The 18944-nt window shown below is 42.4% G+C and overlaps 1 long non-coding RNA gene across 1 annotated transcript; it reads left to right on the plus strand.

Annotated features, from left to right (window-relative positions):
- The first annotated feature begins 1558 nt into the window (after positions 1-1558).
- On the plus strand, positions 1559-4225 carry LOC138981571 (uncharacterized). The gene is made up of 2 exons (XR_011460660.1): positions 1559-2010; positions 2193-4225. It is a non-coding gene; the product is annotated as an uncharacterized lncRNA (long non-coding RNA).
- Positions 4226-18944: the final 14719 nt, after the last annotated feature.

An 18944-nucleotide genomic window follows, 5' to 3' on the forward strand; every position in this document is an offset into this window, starting at 1 on the left:
AAACTTGACTAAATATAACAAGTCGCGTAAGGCGAAAATACAATATTTAGTCAAGTAGCTGTCGAACCCACAGAATGAAACTGAACGCAATGCCATTTTACTCGTAGCATCGTCAGGCCACCGCTCATGGCAAAGGCAGTGAAATTGACAAAAAGAGCGGGGTAGTAGTTGCGCTAAGAAGGATAGCACGCTTTTCTGTACCTCTCTTTGTTTTAACTTTCTGAGCGTGTTTTTAATCCAAACATATCATATCTATATGTTTTTGGAATCAGGAACCGACAAGGAATAAGATGAAAGTGTTTTTAAATTGATTTCGACAATTTAATTTTAATAATAATTTTTATATATTTAATTTTCAGAGCTTGTTTTTAATCCGAATATAACATATTTATATGTTTTTGGAATCAGCAAATGATGGAGAATAAGATAAACGTAAATTTGGATCGTTTTATAAATTTTAATTTTTTTTTACAATTTTCCGATTTTTAATGACCAAAGTCATTAATTAATTTTTAAGCCACCAAGCTGAAATGCAATACCGAACCCCGGGCTTCGTCGAAGATTACTTGACCAAAATTTGAACCAATTTGGTTGAAAAATGAGGGCGTGACAGTGCCGCCTCAACTTTCACGAAAAGCCGGATATGACGTCATCAAAGACATTTATCAAAAAAATGAAAAAAACGTTCGGGGATTTCATACCCAGGAACTCTCATGTCAAATTTCATAAAGATCGGTCCAGTAGTTTAGTCTGAATCGCTCTACACACACACACAGACAGACACACACGCACATACACCACGACCCTCGTTTCGATTCCCCCTCGATGTTAAAATATTTAGTCAAAACTTGACTAAATATAAAAACGATGTTAAAATATTTAGTCAAAACTTGACTAAATATAATGAACCCAACAATAGCTGAGATACACTTAATTTACACTTCAAACGGATTTGCTGATAGACTGAATAGCTAGGGCGCCCCCCCCTCTCTCTCTCTCTCTCTCTCTCTCTCTCTCTCTCTCTCGATCTCTCTCTCTCTCTCTCTCTGTCTCTCTCTCTCTCTCTCTCTCTCTCTCTCTCTCTCTCTCTCTCTCTCTCTCGTGTTAGTTTGCCTAAATTAGCTAATACGCATAACACGAATTAAAAAGTCAGTTTGAGATCACTTTCAATTGCTAAAGCAGCTGTTGATAAGTTAAACAATATAATACTTTAACAGAAAAACAGCCAAAAGGTTAAGTTTCAGTTGAAATCACAACAATCCACAATTGTTCAGAATCTGACATTTTCACTGCCAGGAAGAACTGCGACATACATCCTCATGTATTCCCTTACTGCGTACCAGATTCGGCCGACTCGACAGAAGTGCTACAAAAACTGAATACTGAGGTAGATACAATCACAATCACAAGAACACGAAGGGAGGGCAAAAAGCAGCAACAACAAAAAATACACGACCAGAACATACATATTTGATGGAAGACACCGGAAAACACGAGACAAGGCAGCAGGCTTCCCGCTGTAACTCGTTCTCGTCTCTCATAAATCCCCAGGGAAATTAAAGGACCAGACCACGCTGTTTTAGCGTCAAAAACGCTTCGAATCGTGTTCCTGCGCGACCGAACACTTCCCGATGTTTGCAGTTAGTTAGAAAACCACTTTCTTACCGTCTTCAACAATGTTTGGTTTACTTCGGAATCTTCTAAGGCCGTAATCCGACGAATTTTGTGACCGAAGCGACGGATTTCTTCTCCAAAACGACCCGCCATTGTGCCGCGTGATCTTCGCGAGACTGGCTTATGAATAAATTATCCGTGACGTCACACCGTGTGGAGATGGTTGTTTACCAACATGACAACAAGCGTAACTGCAGACGAAATTGAACCGTACATGTTCGAACTACCGGTTTCTCTCCTCGAATCAAGCATGAAAGATGAGGGTGGAGGCCACTTCCAGCAGTAGTGAAACAGTGACGATGAAAATTGCGACACTGTTTGTCTCAGCGATCAAAGGTAAACACGCCCGCTCTCTGTGCTGAACTTATCGTCTGCTTTCGAGTCTGTGCTATTTTTTCACTCTCGCCTTGTCAACGCACTCGCGAATAAGTGGGATATTGTTTAAGTGTTCATGCATTGCATTCACGAGTAAAAGAACAACAGCTCATCGCAGTTTTAACTGTTCTTGATTATTTCAGAGACTGGTGTCAGAGTGGCCACTGTACCTGTTGTATTGTGTGGGAGGGGCAGATTTGAGAGAGAGAGGAAGCTAGCCTGAGGTACATTGTAGAATGAAAACTTGCAGGGGAGCAAGAATGCATCACCAGCCACGAAGGTGTACATACAACTTTTTTTGAGGTGCCTATATTTGTTTGATTGTTAAATGTATGTATTTGTTGTTGTTTTTAAAGGCTATCAAGAAAACTGTTGTCATTTAAATTTGTAACACTCAGTCACATATAGTTTCACACACACACACACAAGATTAACTCACTTGCATGCCCACAGAAGAAGTTTGCTCTTCACATTGTTCTGTTGTTGTTTTTATAATGTAATCATTGTAACATCAACACTCAGTAATAACCAATATTACAACACAATCACTTTTTCATCAGAACTCACTCACATACTACATGACTTTGTATTAAACCCTGGTTTATGGACACTTGCATATTTGTACTTTGCATGGGAAAGCAGCCTGTAGCAGTCAAAGTCTGGGCACTGTTGCATTGTAGTCTTGCTGTGTATGCAGAGCTTTGTTGTAGCTGCCATAGGCCAGTGTTGCCATAGGCCAGTGTTAGGATCACCACCCCCTCAAACAGCTCGTTCAGTTAACTGATGCCTGTTTTAGACAGAAAAAAAAGTTACCACAATCAGCAGAACTTTCACCGGAGAAAGGGCATCATTCTTTCATACTTTCTTTCTCATAGCTTTTTTTTGGTTTTTATAATCTCTTCATTACACTAAATAACATCCATCTTAAGACCTATTTTGAGCCTTAATTTAAGTTGACTAGTAATGATATTAATCATAATGTATTTATTTTTATAATGTACAAACTAGAGTATGTATGTGGATATGTGTGTGATGGTGCTGGTATGGATATGTGTGGTTTGGGTTATGTGTGTACTGATGTGTACATTTTATGTGTTTTGTATGTTTTACGAGTGCGATTTTATGTGATGTTATTCTGTACACCAGCCAAAACAAAATGTCTGGTATATTAGATAATAAACGCACCTTTAAATTTATTAGCGACTACACCCCGTCACCCTCCAGTCCCCCTCCCCCCCCATTACACCCTACACTTTTAACATTGTATAAAAAATCATGCCCCAATATAGGTCCCTAGTTACCTGGGAGGACGTTAAGCTCCATAATCAACATCAACAATGTATTGAATTGAATTGAAAAGCTGGGGTTAGGAGGTCTAACTTCTTGAATTAAAGGTTTTTTTTTCTCAGGTGCATGTAGTTTTTTATTTGCTTGAAATCATGGTGTATTCTGGTTGTAAGAGAAGAGTCAATTTCCTTGTAAGCCTGCAAAATTAAAATTTGTCATTTTTGAAGTAGCCTACATTTTTGTAAGAGTCCAAAATAGTCCAGGATAAGGAGGAAAAACATAGGGTGGGTCAGGAAATCTGAAACATTGCATAGTTTTGTTTTGCCTATGTAGACACAAAAAGTACTTAGAGCACTTCCCCCCCCCCCCCCCCCCCCAAGAGAGCATAGCTTAGTTTTAATTATTTTAATGCCACTGTTAGCAAGAGGAGTACTACAGACAGCAATCAAACAGTGGGTTTTTTCTGTAGACATTGTTATTTCTGTTTAGGTGTTTCAGTAGTTTTCTATGCGGATAAATCATGCTGCATGATCACTAGAAACAATCCAGCTCTGTAGCATGCAAGTTTTTTAAAGTTTTTTTTTCCCCATGTTACTCTGAGAGAAAAAAACAACCCACAGAGATAAAGTTGAACTGGCAGTTTGACTGAAGCAGTGGTAATAACACAGAGTGCTCTTCCTACAATCAATTTTTTTATGTGGATGATGATGTCCACACATGTACTTGGTTGTATTATTTTGCTAGACTATTTGTTTCTGTTAGATATATCTGCTCACATGATTGTTGTTCATAATTTGACATTACATTTACTGCTGATCAAAATTTATTGTTGGAATAGGTCTGCTTAATATTCTGACTGCAGTTTTGTAATAAAATCAAATAACACAGATGTTTTAAGTATCAAAGTGCTTTTCACACACACACACACACACACACACACACACACACACACACACACACACACACACACACACACACACACACACACACACACTCACACACTATGAGTATGACTGCAAACATGAATTTGTACTTGTATTAATTATAATTACTGTATTACAGAACCTGATCTGAAAAAAAGGACAACAGCAAATTATTCATGCAAGCTTGCTGTATTAACGATTTCTTTATCTATTTAATACAACACTGAATTAGATAACAACTATAACAACGTGTGTGTGTTTGTGTGAATGTCTATGTGTATATGGACGGACACTGATTAAACCTGAGACTCATCGATTACCCAGGTGAGTGTAAAAGAGGGAGAGAGAGAGGGAACTTTAAGGTGGGTGCATGGGGACGGACATGTAGTAACAGATATATATATGTTTTAATCTGTAATCTTAACACATGTGCTTAAAATTAGGAACAGATGCCATTCCACTACAAATACTGTCAGTCTGACAAAAACGCCCAGTGACACTGAACCCCTATCCCTTACAGAACACATTCAGTATACATGTACTCACTTCCTTTCGTCTGCGTTTAGTGAAAGCAGATCGTTCTGATGACATTGGTATCCGGTTTCTGACCTCCTGTGAGTGGTCAACAATTGTCGGAACTGGAACTGCGTTAGGCAACAGCTGTTTTGTGTGTGCCAGGTTTTCTTGCCGGCTTAACTGCGTTCGCATTGGAAGAAAGTGTCGCGAAACACACAACATCGTGTTGGCCGTTTCCAGTTAATCAGTCTTGCTGCAGAAGTTGTAAGCCCATCGGAAAAAGGTGACAACTGATGCCTGGACCTTTTTTCTATACTTCATAGCTATCAGCAGCCGTGCGCATTCCTTCGGCGTGCTGTTGATGCTCGATTTAGGCAAACGCCCACTTGAGCGTAAGCTGTAACTTTCGGTTTCCAAACACTAAGTGACGTCACAGCCGGTTCTCGTCTACTGGCGGCCATTTCGAAGTCTCGTTTAGCAGACGAATTTGGCGGAACGTTTTTAATTAAATCACAATGATTAAGCTACGAATCGGTGAATTTCTTTACATTTTTGGAATCTTTAGGTGCATTTCTCTAACCTTCAGTCATCGGTTAGTGGTTCTAATAACCTTTAAAACAGCGTGGTCTGGTCCTTTAACCACGTCTATGTTTACACCTGCATCACAGACTCCCGTCGGAGCCGGGCTGAATTCGAGAAACTAACAAATTAGTGCAAATTGGGCACACAGTATGCCGCTATCTTCACGGATTTACTCTAAAATGAAAGCGAGAATCTGACGAGAAAATCCGTACTCCGACGCGATCGGGTAAGGAATACTGGAGCATTGGCTGGAATAATGTTAGGCTTGAAACAGATAGAGCTCTGTAAAACATTTTGCCCCATATAATATGTATTTCTGATTTTATCTAAGAATATATCGTTGAGGCGAACAGCTGAATTAGGTAGATGACTGATTGTGAAGTATAATATAGGGACGGGGGCAATATCGGACAGGAGAGGTAAAGATCGAGGTCACTTGAAAATGAACAGAGGACAAATTGTTCGATCGTATACAGCATATCACTGTTTCTATATATAAGCATAGCATATAAGTGTGTAAGTTGGTATTAATCATTACTGTACCATGTACTAAGAGTTGTGAATTTATTGTTCCGAAAAGCCGGACCAGGCTTTGCATGGTAGGGAACGCTGCTATTTTAGGATTTTCAAACAGGTAGACAAGTTAAATATGCAGATGAATAATAAAGTTATTATAATTGCGTGTATTAATATCAAGCACTTTTTCTTCCATATAATGATAGCTCTTAAGCGTTAAGTAATATACATACCATCCATGATCCGTGGCCGCATAACTTCTCCAACAGAATGAATCTGAAAACTCAACAATTCAAGCAAGGAAGCCCGGGCATTGTTATTGATTGGCTGTGTTATTCCGGCCGCAGAGAGGAAGGCATGGAAAAAAATGGGACATATTATAGACACAACAGGAAAAGAGGTTGGGAAGTTCTATGCACATCTTTTGATTTTAAACGTCAGTTATAGCCCATGTGATACATCAACATGTTTGGCAGCGCGCAAAGGATTAAACAATCGCTGGTGTTGTTCCCAAGCCTTGGTCTTCGGCCATTGACACACACTTCTTTGATCTGACCCATTTGGTCTGACCCCTGGGCGGTCCACCGTCCGATATGTTTTTACATGTAAGAGGTCTTCTGGCCATCAATGTTACTACCAAGCTTGACAAAGCCAGAACATTTGGATTGATACATATTTTCAATCCAGGTCAAACGGGCTTTTTGTCATCTCAATCAATCAATATGAGGCTTATATCGCGCGTATTCCGTGGGTACAGTTCTAAGCGGAGGGATTCATTTTTTTAATTTTTATTTATTTTTTTAAGCAATATATATCGCGCACATATTCAAGGCGCAGGGATTTATTTATGCCGTGTGAGAATTTTTTTACACAATACATCACGCATTCACATCGGCCAGCAGATCGCAGCCATTTCGGCGCATATCCTACTTTTCACGGCCTATTATTCCAAGTCACACGGGTATTTTGGTGGACATTTTTATCTATGCCTATACAATTTTGCCCTTTTGTCAATCGTGGGATCTTGAACGTGCACACCCCATCTGAGGCTGGGAACATCACTGTATTACTGAAACCGAATATACGGCGAAGGTGGGGACTTCTAAAATAGACAACCAATACTGACATTGTTTATCACTTGTGTCGGGTCAAGTCTGTTTAGCTGGCTTATCCAACGACAGGAATCACCACAATTCTCAGTCTACCCGATCCGCCCTTTCTCACACCGGGGACTGTGTTCCGCCTTTTTTTTACACCCCCGGTATAGGGGTGTGTATAGGATTCGGTCGATGTGTTTGTTTGTTTGTTTGTTTGTGTGTTTGTGTTCGCATATAGATCTCAAGAATGAACGGACCGATCGTCACCAAACTTGGTGAACAGGTTCTATACATTCCTGAGACGGTCCTTACAAAAATTGGGACCAGTCAAACACACGGTTAGGGAGTTATTGGTGGATTAAGATTCTACAAGGACTTATAGAGGGACATATTAATGGTCAAAGGGAAATAACCTTCTCAGTTGGTGGCAGTGAGAATGGTAAGGACGGGGGTGTTTTTCCTACCTCGGAGGAATTTCTTGTTTTTAGCTGGACCCGTTGTTACTCACGTTTTCACCTGGTACCGGTGTCACCCAAACGTAAGTGTCTGCACTAAAGTACAAGTTATGTCTTCTAAAAAGCACAGATCCGGAAACGGATGTTGTTAGCACTAACCTAAGTAATTTGTCTCTCTATTGCTGTTGTTTTTTTAATCTGACTAGGTTTATCATGTGACCCGCATCGGCTTGAAATACTCGCGGAATGTCGCTTTTTGGGCACTAAAGCTGCTCAAAATGAAGAAATGATAAGCAACGGTATCATTTTATGGCTTTTCTGTATCATAAGTAGACTTCTTCTTCTTGTCGTTCGCTGGTATCATAAGTAGACAAAAATGTAGGGGCTCCAGCGCGGAACAAAACGTACACCACTTGCTTGTTTTGATTGCTTCTTATGCCATAATGATGACGCTTTGAAACACGAAATTGATACAAATGAACATATATATACCCAAAATAGTAACAACAGAGGAATATTTGTACTTCAAACCCTTGTTAGAGAGAAATTTACGTTGAACGTTCATTTTTCACTACAAAAAAAACCCCGCATGCAGGCCCTACATTCGGCCACTGTTAGTTAGTACCTGTCTGCAAAGAAAGCAATTATTCCCCTTTCTACTGACATTCATCAATTTTAGCTTGGTTCAGTGTGAAAGCCATAGTTTGTGTTTTTATGAAGACCCTTACGTTTGCGTGAAAACGGTACCAGCTGAAAACGGGAGTAACAACGGGACCAGCTGAAAACAGGCGGAACACAGTCCCCGGTGTGTTTCTGTAACCAGTTCTGAACACTGTGTGACATACTATCTAGTTCTCTGATCTATTTAATGTTTACCATGTGTGCTACTTTTGCAAGTAGAATCATATAGTCTGCAGTATGTCACAGTGTTCAAAAACTGGTTGCAGAAAGTGTGTTCAAAAGTAAAACACTTCAGTTTAGAGTGTTCAAACGCCGACATGTTTCCTTCCTCAAGAACAGTGGTTCTTTAGCCTGTGATAGAGAATATTCACGTCCTCGCGGGAGCTATCAATGCAGCTGGTTACAAAAGCAAAGACGGATATTTTCCCGTTGTGTGAATCCAATTAGCCGGCTGCCAGGATCTCCCTCCGGAGACAGAGGTCTGGCTGCTAGACCTGTTGCTAGGGGGAAGGTCTGCAAGGCCACTGTCTTCGTGTCGAGCTGGACTATTATTTGCCTCTCTAATGGGGTCGCTTTTTAGCCCCGGGGCTCATTTGGGGTTTTCTTGGTCTCCTGGAATCTGCCTGATGTCACACCACTAATGGTTGAATTTTCGCCTCCCTCCCCCGCCCCCAGCATCCCCCCACCCTCCTCTCTCTCTCTCTCTCTCTCTCTCTCTCTCTCTCTCGCTTTCTCTCTCTCTCTCTCTCTCTCTCTCTCTCTCTCTCTCTCTCTCTCTCTCTCTCTCTCTCTCTCTCTCTCTCTCTCTCTCTCTCTCCCACAAATAATTATCTCCTAAGGACTAGCGGCCTAACAGAAGACTATAAGCCTAACGGACGTAAATGTAGAAAGACAGACAGCTAAACATTGGACAGAGAGACAGACAGACAGACAGCATAAACACACACACATACACACTGTACACTACACACACACACACACACACACACACACACACACACACACACACACACTGACATAGTCACGTACACACATTTAACGGTCGCGCTAGTGCACGTAGTGTTGCCGAGAAAAGGGTCTAATGTTGATAACTTGCTGAAACCCGTTGTTTCGAAGTAAAGATGTACATTCACTCTGGGATGTAATGTTTTAATCCGTCTGTCGTGGATGTGTCGCACGAATGTGTCGGTATAACTATGTTTATCACCTCCCATATCCTTCTTGGTTTTCTCCAAATCTCTCACAATACTGAAAGTTGGCTATTTCTGAAGCTGATTTAGATACGATAGTTTCAGGAGTAAATGAAGATGTATTGTAGTTCCAGTGAACGTAAGGGTATAAATACAGCCAAACACTCTAGGTGGAAACGTCAGCACGTCATCGTGCGCCGGTGTAATACGAAATTTTTACTCCACGAAAAATTTACTCCGGAGTAACAATTTCGTACGAAATTCGTACTCCGAGTACACCTTTCGTACGAGAAAAGAACTCCCCAAGGTACGACAAAATTACTCCCTCCACAAAATTTTGACTCCCCAAATTTTTACTTCCAGTAAAAATCTCGTACTCGAAAATGGGATGCGGGCGAAGGGATAATGCCAATATGTGATCTCGCGCAAACAAATGTCGCGCTACCCTCCCTCAACCCCTTCCACCACCAAGACTAACAGGGGACAGGGGAGTAAAAGCTGCGTACACCTGGCGTGGGCAGTAAATTGCTCGTGTTAGGGTGGAATAATTTATTCGTTATTTATTCGTCAGGGAGTAACATTTTCGACCGAAATGTTGACTCAGAACACACCTGTCGTTGGAAGTAATTTTCTCGTGTTATGGGGGAGTACTTTCTTCGTAAAGGGAGTAAAATTTTCGTACGAAATGTTTACTCCGAAGTAAAAATCTCGTGGGAGTAATTTTCTCGTGTTACACCAGTAAAGTGTGCTTTCTACTATTATTTCCAATATGTATGTTTCTTCAAAACGCAGACACAAAGCAGTAATGATAACCAAAAAAACTGCACGAAAGTAATTGTTCGCCCAACGTTCTAATGATACTTAATTACGGCAAAATCGAAGAACCGTGTCACAAATTATATCTCCCCGTCAGCTATCTGCCATGTGGTTATGTTCTTTGAACGTGTTAATAAGTTTTATGGAAGGAATCAAATTTCAAAAGTCAAAATTATCGCTTTTCGTCATGATTTTGCGTCAGTTTCTACACACTGCCACGGTTTCCCACACCTGTACAATGGAACCCCCCTTCTACAGACTGCCACGGTTTCCCACACCTGTACAATAAAACCCCCCCTCTACACACTGCCACGGTTTCCCACACCTGTACAATAAAACCCCCCTTCTACACACTGCCACGGTTTCCCACACCTGTACAATAAAACCCCCCTTCTACACACTGCCACGGTTTCCCACACCTGTACAATAAACCCCCCCTTCTACACACTGCCACGATTTCCCACACCTGTACAATAAAAATAAAAACTTCTACACACTGCCACGGTTTCCCACACCTGTACAATAAAACCCCCCTTCTACACACTGCCACGGTTTCCCACACCTGTACAATAAAACCCCCCTTCTACACACTGCCACGGTTTCCCACACCTGTACAATAAAACCCCCCTTCTACACACTGCCACGGTTTCCCACACCTGTACAATAAAACCCCCCTTCTACACACTGCCACGGTTTCCCACACCTGTACAATAAAACCCCCCTTCTACACACTGCCACGGTTTCCCACACCTGTACAATAAACCCCCCCTTCTACACACTGCCACGGTTTCCCACACCTGTACAATAAGGTAGTGACTATATCCACGGGTCCGTGCCTCTAGTCCCCCATGCTATATCCACGTCAGTGACGTCATTTCCGCGGAATCTCGGAATCGTTCGGAATCACTCGGCAGTCGAAGCCTCGCGTTGGCACTCGGGACTCTTGGCGCCATATTGTTGAGATGGAGGAGGAGGAAGAATCAATTTGTGTTGCAATTTGTTTTCAAAAAATAACAGACCCTGGGTTGGGTCTTGTAACAATAAAGAGAAGTAACTGAATTCACAAACTCATTGCTGAACGACCGCTTGATCTTCTTAGATTTTAAGAGAGCAAAAAATGGTGAATTCAAAATCATGGGAGTACTGTGGACAGTTGTGACTTACGGAGTTCAGCCCCTCAGCACCAATCTAGCGAATAGGGAAGACCAATACATCATTCTTCATCTTCCGGTTGGTAGCTTTTGTCCACACGTTGACAACATTCACTTAAACATTTGAACAATCGACACATGCTTCACAATGCATCAAAAATCACCGCAAACTAGGAAAGTGCAAATCCCGAATAAACATGCAAGTTCAGATGAGGTTCGTATTAAGAGGGGGGGGGGGGGGGGGGTGGGGCCTGCAATGTTGCAATGTCACCACAGAGAACGCTGTATACTGCTCATAAAGTCTAAACATGGAATTATGACATTGATATTTTACAGCTGACGTCCTAGTCATGTCTGTTAAGTGCCGAACCGAAAGCAGGAAAATATTGGGCAAGAGTAGCGTCCCTTGTCAGTGACGTGGATTTAGCATGGGGGACTCGAGGCACGGACCCGTGGATGTAGCCACGTACAATAAAACCCCCCTTTATAGACCCTCAATTTTAAGACTTCTTCCCTGTTTAGACCCTGTTTACTCAGATGTTCTGTTCCCAACCTCTGTAAATTAACCCCCATTTTGAGACCGCTCCTTTGTAAGACATCATTTTTACATTTAGTCAAGTTTTGACTAAATGTTTTGACGCAGAGGGGGGAATCGAGACGAGGGTCGTGGTGTATGTGTGTGTGTCTGTGTGTGTGTGTAGAGCGATTCAGAGAAAACTACTCGATCGATCTTCATGAAACTTGACATGACAGATCCTGAGTATGGTACCTCCAGACTTTTTGTTTTGTTTTTTGTATAAATGTCTTTGATGACGTCATATCCGGCTTTTCGTGAAAGTTGAGGGGGCACTGTCACGCTCTCATTTTTCAACCAAATTGGTTGAAATTTTGGTCAAGTAATCTTCGACGAAGCCCGGACTTTGGTATTGCATTTCAGCTTGGAGGCTTAAAATTTAATTAATGAGTTTGCTCATTAAAGTTGTCATTAAAATCGATTTTTCGCAAACAGATTTAAAATTGATTTCATCGTATTCTTCATCACATTCTGAATCTAACAATATATACGTATGTCATGTTTACTCTTAAAATGTGATCACAATTAACGAAAATAGATTAATTAGTCTTACGATTAAAATTTAAGAAATCGATCCAAAAATGATTTCATCTTATTCTTTATCATTTCCTGATTCCAAAAACATATAGATATGATAGGTTGTATTCAAAACAAGCTCAGAAAGTTAACAAGAATACAGAAAAGCGCGCTTTCCTGCTTAGCACAATACGCTACCGCGCTAATCTGGCGTGTCAATATCACTACGTTTTGCACGTGGAAGGTGAGCGATTTCCTTCACGCGGGGATTGACGAAGCTGTACTGTCTTGGTGAAAAAATACAGTGCGTTCAGTTTCATTCCGTGAGTTCGACAGCTTGACTAAATGTAGTAATTTCGCCTTACGCGACTTGTTTCTTAATTGTTGAGGTCTTAAGAGGGGGGTTCCACTGTAGAACTTTTGGGACCTTGCAACAATTTCCTCGAATGTGGGTCATTATTTTAGAATTTTACCCCAATTGCCTACGACACTGAATTTTTGGAACTAAAAACAACGTTTGGGACCTTGCAACAATGTCCTCGAATCTGGGACTCTGCTCTTAAATGTTACCTTAATTACCTATGGCACTGAATGTCCGGAACTGGGTGAAGATTTGCGTTAAATGCCACATTGAAACATGCAACACGACCAGAAAGCTACTGCACTGAAAGGCCCAGTGACGTAATATACAAGAATTCAGACTGCGTACTAAACATCATAATGGGAAATGAAAGCTAACGGTCTTCACGATCATCATAGGCAGTAAATCCTTCAGTGCAGCTTGGCTCTTCTGACAATAACTACCCATACTTGTCTAGACGACTAAGTCACGTGGCCTGTGGGTGAGTGGAGCTTTGTGACGTACGTAGTGAGAAACGTCATTTCCTATCAACTGTGGAGTTGTATTGGAAGCGTGCAAGTTCGAGACGAAGTTTGCAATAATTATCGAGTTGATACCGCTGAATTTGACTTCACTGCGGGAGAGGAGTCTTGCCGGATGTTTTTTTTCGTGTTTTATTTAGCACACACACACACCCACACCCACACCCACACATACCAACAACACCTTCCAACCATGCATGTTTTAGAACGTTACGGTCTGCCCCATCTTAACCCTGAAATAAACAGCAAGCTTAGGTTGCAACAATCCATTTCCTTTTATCACAACTTTTCGACTAACATTAAAGATTGTTGATTTACATAATCCTTCTTAGCCTTCAGCAATTATTCGGAGCTTAATTAGCTCTACTAAGAACAGAAAATTGTGCAACGATTTGTAGCATGATTAGAAGAAGAAAAAAAAGAAGAAGAAAAAGCATCGATTTTGTGTCACGAACAAAACATCGAAGCAGCAACACAAAATTATATCATCATTTTCGGATTACAATGGAAAAGCAAGTCTCACCACAAACATCGAATAACACCCCCCCCCCCCCCCCTCCACCATCACTACCACCAACTTCACCACCACAAACATCCAACATCCCCTCCCCCACTCTCTCTCACTCACAAACACACGCACACACACTTTCTTTGTTTTGTTTTTGTTTTGTTTTGTTTCGTTTTGTGGCAACATGTATTTTAAATACTCCTTGCCATTCTTCTGAGCGCCTCGTATAGCAAAGGAGAGCTGGGAGGCTGACGACTCCGGAGACGGCGCATGTAAAGAGCCCCTGTGTAGCCACGGAGAGCTGGGAGGCTGACGACTCCGGAGAGGGCGCGTGTAAAGAGACCCTGTGTAGCGACGGAGAGCTGGGAGGCTGACGACTCCGGAGAGGGCGCGTGTAAAGAGCCCCTGTGTAGCGACGGAGAGCTGGGAGGCTGACGACTCCGGAGACGGCGCATGTAAAGAGCCCCTGTGTTATGACGGAGAGCTGGGAGGCTGACGACTCCGAAGACGGTGCATGTAAAGAGCCCGTGTGTAGCGACGGAGAGCTGGGAGGCTGACGACTCTGGAGGGGGCGCGTGTAAAGAGCCCCTGTGTAGCGACGGAGAGCTGGGAGGCTGACGACTCCGGAGAGGGCGCGTGTAAAGAGCCCCTGTGTAGCGACGGAGAGCTGGGAGGCTGACGACTCCGGAGAGGGCGCGTGTAAAGAGCCCCTGTGTAGCGACGGAGAGCTGGGAGGCTGACGACTCCGGAGAGGGCGCGTGTAAAGAGCCCCTGTGTAGCGACGGAGAGCTGGGAGGCTGACGACTCCGGAGAGGGCGCGTGTAAAGAGCCCCTGTGTAGCGACGGAGAGCTGGGAGGCTGACGACTCCGGAGAGGGCGCGTGTAAAGAGCCCCTGTGTAGCGACGGAGAGTTGGGAGGCTGACGACTCCGGAGAGGGCGCGTGTAAAGAGCCCCTGTGTAGCGACGGAGAGCTGGGAGGCTGACGACTCCGGAGACGGCGCATGTAAAGAGCCCCGGGGGACAGCTAGGGCACGGTAATGGCTCTTTGATTCGCCCACACTCTGCGCTCAACGAGAGTTTAGTGGCCGCTCTTTTGTCGCGTCGATAACTCCGAGATTGGGGGCCCTCTGGAATCGCTATCTTGCTGCACCGTGGGCTGCCTGCCGTAGTGCTGTACTCACAGAGATCTCTGTGGCTGTACCATGCTGTGGGCCCATGCCGCACAGCTTCCTTTTTTCCTTCCTTTTTTTCTTTCCTTTTTTTGTGTGTGCATCGGCAGATGGGTTCGGAGGAGTTCTACTGGCGAGCTAGTCAAACGATTCAGTGCCTGCTGTTTTTCCACCTGACTAGTCCTGAGGTCTGGTAAGGCGACCAGACATCGTGTGGGTTGCGCCGTGAGAAGAAAGGAGGAAAGCAATTATGTCGCTGACTACACAGGGCACTCAGATCGCTCCACAAGAAAAGCGGAGCCCAGTCGACGTCAACAGGGAGAAAAGTATATTGTATATGGTTTTATAAGCTTAGTTCTATCTTTGACGGAGAAATGGGCGGTTGCGCAAACACACTGCCTAAAGTTCTGACGTCACTCAAATCATTGACAAGGACATTTCTACACTATCCGGACGACGTACTCGGTCTTTACCTACAGCCTGATATTAAATTGGCGCAGTCGACTCCGCAGCAGGGGCGGATCAGTTGCTTTGTAAGGGGGGGTGCACTTTGAATCGAAAGTTAATGTGATGGGCGCGAAGCGCCCAAATTTGCTAGGGGGGTCCGGGGGCATGCCCCCCCGGAACATTTGTTGGCCCAAAGAAGCAAAATGGTGCCATCTGGTGCCATTTGAACTTAGAAATGGTCATAGAATCAGCTTTCCAAATTTTGTTGTTGTTGTTGTTGCTGGAGGGGGGGTGCACCTGCACCCTGTGCACCCCCCCTCGTCCGCCCCTGCCGCAGTCTACTTCAGGAAGCTCGTTGCACAAATTAGGCTTTCGCACTGAATTTACAGTAAAAAAAACCAATCTTCGCAAAGTCAGCTTAGAGCTCGATGAAGGACTGCCTTAAGGTCATACATGTCAGTTGATAGATTAGCGGCAGATGTTGTGAGCAGATCAATGCATTACGAGTATCAGGTACATGAGGGATCTTTTGTTCCTCCACACAAACACTGATTTTGCAGACTGATCTAAAAAAATTTTTAAAAAAAGTCGCGTAAGGCGAAATTACTACATTTAGTCAAGCTGTGGAACTCACAGAATGAAATTGCACGTAGTCCGCCGCTAGTGCAAAAGGCAGTGAAAGTGACGAGCCTGTTTGGCGCGGTAGCGGTTGCGCTGTGCTTCATAGCACGCTTTACTGTACCTCTCTTCGTTTTAACTTTCTGAGCGTGTTTTTAATCCAAACATATCATATCTATATGTTTTTGGAATCAGGAACCGACAAGGAATAAGATGAAAGTGTTTTTAAATTGATTTCGACAATTTAATTTTTATCATAATTTTTAATTGTTTTAATTTTCAGAGCTTGTTTTTAATCCAAATATAACATATTTATATGTTTTTGGAATCAGAAAATGATGAAGAATAAGATGAACGTAAATTTGGATCGTTTTATAATTTTTTATTTTTACAATTTTCAGATTTTTAATGACCAAAGTCATTAATTAATTTTTAAGCCACCAAGCTGAAATGCAATACCGAAGTCCGGCCTTCGTCGAAGATTGCTTGGCCAAAATTTCAATCAATTTGATTGAAAAATGAGGGTGTGACAGTGCCGCCTCAACTTTTACAAAAAGCCGGATGTGACGTCATCAAAGACATTTATCGAAAAAATGAAAAACATGTCCGGGGATATCATACCCAGGAACTCTCATGTCAAATCTCATAATGATCGGTCTAGTAGTTTACTCTGAATCGCTCTACACACACACACACACGCACGCACACACACACACACACACACACGCACGCACATACACCACGACCCTCGTTTCGATTCCCCCTCGATGTTAAAATATTTAGTCAAAACTTGACTAAATATAAAAAGGACACGACCACGCTATAGATGCACCTGCGCGGAGAGCCTGCTGCATCTTCATTCCGTGACCCGGCACACGTTGACCCAGGCAGCATGTGCAGAGCAGCAGGACGCTGTCATATTGTGCAGCTTATTTGTGCGATTGGTGCGTAAGACTGATATTCAACTTCCCTGACTTTGTCCCGGGTTGTTGCTTGGGTTTATTTATTTCTGTCCATTTGCGAAAATGTCCACACAAGTTTCGGCTATTTTCCGAAGTTGAAAGCCGTTCTTGGCTCACTAGTAACAAAAAGTTAGGCAATCTGAAAGGTCGGTGACTGATTTGAAATAAGTGTCGGCGTTTGCGGCGACTGCCGACGCCAGATGACATCCTTGCGTTAACAGTTCGCGAATACGTTCACCGACACCATCTTTCCTTCGAAGCTATTTCCAGGCTATAGGTTCCGATTTATACTCCCCAGGTAAAAAAACAAACGGATTTCCCATCAACAATTGATACAATTTGAGATACTTTTTCTTACTTACTTGACAACATGCGGTGTTTTTCGCTCTTTTGGCTTTCGTAAATGTTAAAGATGATGGTCTTGGGAAAAAAGTTAAGCGCAAGGTGTTTTTCACTTTGCATTACCATGGGCTCTCGAATTCAGGTAGGTATCAGCGAGGTAACCGCAAGCAATCAGTTGTCTGGTATATAAGCGAGTTATGTTCTGACTACACACGCGTAATGCATGCAAATCGCTGAGAAGCGCCACCTGTGGAAACAAGTCACGGCCAGACGGTTATTCAATGCCTGCAGTCTCTTCAGGTGGGATAAAGGGCAGATAATTGCTGCCAGTCATGCACCCAAGTATTGGGTTAATGTCTTGGAAGGCTCAGATGATTGGGAACAAGACAGTGAAAGGGTATTTCCTTTGCGTCAGTGAAGTCTGAGCTGCCGTGGCCCCAGCAAAAATGTTCGAACCGACATCGGTTTTCAGTCACATGAAAGAGGACTGGATTACCTGATCATTGCGTCTTGCCTTAGCCATTTATCCTTTAGACAATCCCCGCCGCGTTTTAGACATATTCATCAGACCATGCAAACACAAGATTATATATAGTATTCAGGAATTATCGCAACGTTAAAACAATTTAAGTCTTTACTTAAATTTGGTTATGACCTGGTTCGGCTATCAACTCAGTAAGACGTACTGTAACTGATAAGATGGTCGAAAATGATCATTTGTTCACCTTTCTGTAGAAAGTCGCACTGAGGATAAGTCAAGGGAGGTAAATCTCCCAACTTCCTTTTCCGTATTGAACTTGGCGTGGTAACGGAGGTCATAACTGTATACCTGTCTTGAGAGTACAGTAGACTCCGCTTAATAAGGTCACCTTGGTGCAGGACAAAAGCGTGTGGATTTAATAAAAGCATCAGCATAAAACATAAGGAAAAATCCGTGCAGTCAGAAATTGGCCTCAAAAAGCGGGTGGATTTATTAAACAAGGCCTTATTAAGCGGATTCTACTGTATTATGCATGCTTTTGTTTTGAAGGTGTCACTGTAAGTTCTCCATGGGAACTCATTAATTTGCTTACTAACAATACTAACCAAAGTAAACATAATGTGTTCCTTTGTGGTAAATTTGTTTAACATAGACGGGGGAATCGAGACGTGGGTGTGGTGTAAGTGTGTGTGTGTGTGTGTGTGTGTGTGTTGAGAGATTCAGAGAAAACTACTGCACCGATCTTCATCAAACTTTACATGAGAGTTTCTGGGTATAATATCCCCAGACGAATTTTTCTTTTTTTTTGGATAAATGTCTTTGATGACGTCATATCCGGCTTTTTGTGAGAAAGTTGAGGCCGCATTAACACGCCCTCATTTTTCAACCAAATTGGTTGACATTTTAGTCAAGCAATCTTTGACGAAGTCCGGACTATGGGATTGCATTGCAGCTCGGAAATTTAAAAATGTAGTTAATTAGTTTGCTCATCAAAGTTGTCATTAAAATCAATTTTTCGCAAACAGATTTAAAATTGGTTGCATCGTATTCTTCATCAAATTCTGAATCTAAAAATATATACATATGTCATGTTTACTCTTAAAATGTGATCACAATTAACAAAAATAGGCTAATTAGTACTACGATTAAAGTTTTAGAAATCGATTCAAAAATGATTTCAT

The sequence above is a fragment of the Littorina saxatilis genome, linkage group LG12 (assembly GCF_037325665.1).
Source record: "Littorina saxatilis isolate snail1 linkage group LG12, US_GU_Lsax_2.0, whole genome shotgun sequence".
NCBI lineage: Eukaryota > Metazoa > Mollusca > Gastropoda > Littorinimorpha > Littorinidae > Littorina > Littorina saxatilis.